At 46.6% G+C, this 5,754-nt stretch overlaps 1 long non-coding RNA gene across 1 annotated transcript; it reads left to right on the forward strand.

The window, feature by feature from the left end:
* Positions 1-1,014: 1,014 nt before the first annotated feature.
* On the forward strand, positions 1,015-4,506 carry LOC144365921 (uncharacterized). Its single transcript, XR_013424642.1, has 2 exons — positions 1,015-4,007; positions 4,302-4,506. It is a non-coding gene; the product is annotated as an uncharacterized LOC144365921 (long non-coding RNA).
* The last annotated feature ends 1,248 nt before the right edge of the window (positions 4,507-5,754 follow it).

Below are 5,754 nucleotides of genomic sequence, written 5' to 3' on the forward strand. Positions count from 1 at the left end.
CTGGGAAGAGCAGCGGTCAGTGCCTATTGGGGCAGGGACTCTGGTGCAGAAGACTGGCACAGAGAGCAGCAGCCGACCTCTGGGTCGCCTCCCTCCCTGCGCAGGGCTGCTGGGCACGGTGGCATAGCATGCATGCAGGTGAGGATGTCCACCCCGCTTTAATTCGGCTCTGGGTCTCCCCCCAAGGCCCGTGTGCTGAACGCATGGTCCCAGCCCAGGGCTTTGTAGGGAGGCAGAAGCTTGAGAGGCCGGACCTAGTGCGGAGAAGCGGGTGGCGAGGCGGGCCCTTGCAGGGGTGGCTGGGACCCCTCAAAGTTCATCCTTCGAGCATTTTGTCACCATGACAGGTCACGGACTGACCCAGTCTCTGAGGCTGCATCCTGGCGTCCGGTCACGGTTGTGTGTCCCCTCCTCCGGCTCTGCTCTTCCGCAGGGCACCGGTGGCTCACTGGAGGGGACACGGTCTTCAAGGCCGGCACAGCGGGGCAGGTGTGGCCCTTCCATTCTGATCCCGTAACTCGATTTTTGAACCCAGGGCTTTTAGCTGAGGATGCTGTAAAGGTAAATTACATTAAAGGCACCTCCTCCCTACTCTCTCAAACGCTATCTATATTAAATACGGCATAAACGAGATTGGAAAGACTCCCCGGGGACAGGAAAAGTTAACAGAGGGCACTCCGTTGAATGGGAGGGCAAGGGAGCATGTGTCCCTCCCCAGGGAAGGGGTTCTTGCAACATTCCCCTTAACTTAGAAAAACAGAGAGGAGGAAGAGGGGGAGGAAGCGAGGAGGAGGAAGGGGAGAAGGAGGAGGAGGTGGGGGAGGAGGGGGAGGAGGAGGAGGGGGAGGAGGGGGAGGAGGAGGAAGGGGAGGAGGAGGTGGGGGAGGAGGGGGAGGAGGGGGAGGAGGAAGAGGGGGAGGAAGGGAGGAGGAGGAAGGGGAGAAGGAGGTGGAGGTGGGGGAGGAGGGGGAGGAGGAAGAGGGGGAGGAGGAGGAAGAGGAGGAGGAAGAGGGGGAGAAGGAGGAGGAAGGGGAGAAGGAGGAGGAGGAGGAGACAATTTTTTTGGTTTCACTAGTCAAAGGCATATTAACTAAGTCTAAAGTCACTGTTAAATAGTATAACAATGGAGAATTTGTCTCACACTATTGGAAGCCCAGAGATTTTCTATCACTTCGATTCTTTTTCACCTTAATGAATATTACAAATGCCCCAAGAAATGATAGCCACTTTCTTCCTGCAGGACTGTTCTTAAGTATTAGGTAACAGGCATATTGTTATCATTTTGATACTCAGATAAAGAGCTGAATCCATTTTTCCCATTTCCAATTTTAGATCAATATAAGAAGAAAACACAGTTTTACTTTTTTACTAAGCTACTTATGCAATTAAATTATACTGGTTGTGGATTTTTCTAATACAATCGATATGTTGGCACACTTAAAACAGGGTTGGCTTATTTTAAAAGTCCCTTGGGGTGGTATTTGTAAGAAGATAGTGTACAGATATACCTGTACACATTTTGTAAGCAAAAGTGTTATCAAAGGCTGCCATTCTTGGAGGTTGCCACAATTCTGATCAGTCTTGGAGGCTGAGTCATCTGTAGGATAAAACTAGGGGCTGGGTAAAGAGAAATAAAATGAAAATTAAAATTAAGAATTTACATTGATGTCTAAGGTTTCAAAGACCCCTAAGAAGAAGTCCCTGTGCCATGAAATACAAGTTTCCCCTTCCTTTCCACTTGGATAGGAATAACAGTGCCAGCAATATATTCTCATTAGGGAATGATGTATTATAAAGGTAAAATGTTCATTGTAGAAAATTTGGAAAGCGCATAGAAGCACTGAGGAGAAGAATTCAAACCCCCTGTGATCCATGACCCCCCAGCACCAGTCCTTGAGGCACCCCCGCTCTGCGTTCAGTGCTTTCCAAGGCGTTGTCTCCACAGAATCCCCAAGACTGAGCAGGTTTATGCTCTACTATTTCATTTACATTACGATTTTTGGGATAGCATCTTCCATGCCATTGGAAATTCAGTAATGAAATGTTGAACTCAGAGGAAAAGAGGGATGAGAGAGAGGATTCCAGGTACTACACCATTGTGTACGGAGGTTTGCTTTTGTGTGTGCGTGTGTGTGTTTGAACGTGTGTGTGTTTGTGTTTATGTGATATGCAGGGAATGTCACTTCAAGGCATTCATTATGCAGATCTTCTGTGGATTTTTCTGGAATATGAGAATTGGCCAAAATCCAGACTTAGGACTATCATGGTCATTCCTCTGTAGGCGAGGATAAGACTTACAAGCAGCTATCCCATAGAATTTCATTTCATTGTGATGTAATACAGCATCCGAGTTCACCATAGTGTGCCAGAGGGTGGCTGGTATTCTCCATATCCTGTTTCTGAATATCTAAAGTTCTTTCTGCTCATGAGTTCAAATCTGCTTCCTCATTCAGCCATTCTCACCTCCTTTCTGTTCATTCCTTCACATCCACTTTCAAACTTATGGGAAATAAACTACGGATTTTCCTTACAAATTAGAGCTCAAGTTACTTGGCATAAAATCTAAAAATAATAATTCAAATTATTTCCTATCCATTTTTTCTTAATAATGTCATCTGTTTTGAGAACTAGCTATAAAAAACATGGTTGAAAATTCAAATTTTACCATTCAGTGAAATTATCACTGAACCTAAAGCCCCACGGCTTCCTTTTTGCTTTGTTCTTCTGTACTTTGCTTCCTTCCCTGTTCTCCCATCCTCCTCTTCCTGTTTCCATTCCTACTGGTCTTTCTTTATTCCCAACTTCTGCCTTTTCTTTCTCTCTCGACGCGTTTTACACGTTGCTTCAACAAGAAGGTCTGCTGGGTTGTGGAGACGTATGCAGCACTGCCTGTCCATGCAAGGTATGGGCGCTCTCCTGCAACCTGAAGCCTGGCTTCCATTCTCACAGCTGCAGAGATCCAACATCAGCAGTGAGCATGCGCTGCCTCTGTTCTCAGCGCACCTGCTCTCAAGTAGACCCAGCGACAATTGGCCTGAAAGCCCACCAACCTCAGAGAGCCCTCAAGGTGCTCATGTTTGATAGCTGAGGCTCTGTGCAGGCTGCTTGGCAAAGCAATAACAGCCTTAAATGGTTTGGGGACCACCAGTCCCAGCCTTGTAAAGTATTCATGAAGCAGAATCACGATGACCTGCTACCTTGATATGATTTTCAGTCGCCTCCAGCTCTCTCTGCATTCGGCTTGACCTCCTTTGCTACCTTGACATTGATCTATTCTTGAGATTGTAGCTATAGGCTTTCTGTTTGAACCTGAGATTAAAGTGGGAAGTAACCGTCACCATCGCGTCTCTCCCTGTAAGCTGATGGCCTGCTCTTGCCACCTCTGGGCTCATCAGGATGGTCACTGAAGAGTCCATTTGGAAACACGATCTTCAGGGACCTGAGAGGCGGTGGTACTACCAGTGATGGTTGAAGGGAAGGAAGAAGAAAAGGAATGGCCGTGGCACTGAAGACTGCCCCTGGATTGCAGAAGGAACTCAGAGGCAGTTGCTCACTAAGGCCATGAACACTTTGTATTTGATATTGGCTCATCCAACACACGCGGCTGGAAGTGACAAAGTCATTCCTTTTCCTTCTCCACGCGGGACTTGCTAAGATGCTTCCCCGCGCTTCATTTCCATTACTCTTCCCAGCCTGACTACCAGCTGGGTGTTTTCATGTCCCCACTGCGGTCGAGACTGGACTGTTTGTATTTCTCTGTGCTGAAGAGTACTTTCCTACCTCCCTCTGCACCTTTTGTGACTTTTCAGCGTGGTTAGCAGTTTGCAGATGACAATGATTTTCCGCTGGGTTTTCTCTTGCTTTCTCCTCTTTCACCTTTTCTTTTCTTCCCTTTTTCCTGGGATGATCTCCTGGCTATTCAGCATAAGAGGAAAGGTGCATAATGAAGAATGTAGTGCCATTAGGAAGTCACAGTCATACCTTCCAGACGGCAAAAGCAGGAGGAGGTGAGTAGAGAGGAAAGCACCCAGCAGCTCTGTAATGGGGGATCTGCCTTTCCGGCAAAGGGGCTTCTTTCTCTCACTAATTTCTACTTAGAAACAAAAGGATTTTCAGAGAATGGGGAAGGAGAAGACTGAATGATATTCCAATTTGCATTTTTGTTCACATAGTATTCATGTGCAATTGTCTAGAGAAAGGTTTTCTTTTTTTCCCTTGCTACAAATGGGAGCGCCTGTTTAAAAATACTTGAATCAAATTTTATTCACAATTACTATTTTTCTCAAACTTGTTTCTGGTAGTCAAAGAAGTAGATGTTGAAACCTACTGGGTCTTTCTAATCCTGTGTGGAATAACTTGGGGAACACGTCGCCGTAACAAGACATACTCAGGAACCGAAGCCAGAGGTTTAGTCTAAGCTCCGTGGTGAACTTGTGTTGTTAAGTAAACCCTTTCAACTTCTTTGTCTCCATTTCTTTTCTTTTAAAATTAAAAATTTAAATGGGATCACCTGCACTTTCCCTTCTAGTTAATCAATGTTTGGTCTTCTGTCACCTTTACAAGTCAGAAATGGTGTCCCTGTAGCTGACTGTGTGCCCGACTGAAGAGACCCACCCAGCCTCCGTAAGGAAGTTGAAGGAATTGAAAGAGAGGTGCTGTGGTTTCCACCGAAAATCCAAGGGAATCCCTGTAAGGGATCTTAAACCATCTTAAACCCCATGAGCCCAGGGCCCCCTCTGCAAGCTCACGGTGTTTGGGTTCCGTTCTGCTGTGACTGCAGAGTCAAGAAGCCTTGCTGTGTTTGCAGAGTTCACATGAGCTAGTGGATTTTCATTGCTAAAATCCGTGGCTCTGTCTCTTGGGCAGCTGCCAGTGAGATGGGGGACTGGAAAGACTGGAAGTGAGAATCCTGTTCACAGCGAATCTTAGAAAAAGAACATTTTTAACATAACCAGTTAAAGTGGTGACGCCCCATGAAATGAGAACATAGCTTCTTGAGGGCATGAAAACCACTTTGCTATCTGCATCTCCTGAAGGGCAGATCCAGGGTCAGGCACTCAGAAACCATCGCAGGCTGTCAATAGACGTGATATTGATGACTGAGAACGCAGAACCGTTCTCCAAGCAGTGACAAGGTTTCCTGATGCATACATTCCGTGCACACCATTTCATTCTGTGAAAACTATTAATATAGTCTGCTAAGCATTTGATTAGTACTTTTATTGAACATTCCTCTCTTTCCCCTTTTTTTTTTGGCCCGGTCTTTCCAATATTTTCTCTTTTTTTTTTTTCCTCCTCCATTACAAAAACATTCAGGGCAGACCTCAGGGAGGGGGACCTGCTGCAGCTCCCTGAGGGACACATCCCATGGGCCCTGAGAGGCTCTTCTCCCTCCTGCCCCTGCCCTCAGCACCCTGCTCCTGGAAGCCACCTCCACGGCTCCTGTCTGCTGCCCTCCCTGGGTGCCAGTGCCACCTCCCGTCCTACCTTTTCCACTAGCACTTATCACATCTAGCACAATGGCTTCCTTTGTGAAACTCAGGTGGCCATTCCTACTCTGCCTCCCACGAAAATGTCTATACAGAATATTTCAGTGAAGTCTTCTTCCTGGTCCATTTGTTTTCCTGTAGGGGAGACACCATTTCTCCTCTCCATCAAGTGTCTTTAATGGTGACCTTGCTACTATCCCAAACTATTCATGACTGAACAAAATCCTCATATTTTCCTCCAAAGTCTACTCCTCTTCAGAAGGTT

The sequence above is a fragment of the Ictidomys tridecemlineatus genome, chromosome 8, assembly GCF_052094955.1.
Source record: "Ictidomys tridecemlineatus isolate mIctTri1 chromosome 8, mIctTri1.hap1, whole genome shotgun sequence".
NCBI lineage: Eukaryota > Metazoa > Chordata > Mammalia > Rodentia > Sciuridae > Ictidomys > Ictidomys tridecemlineatus.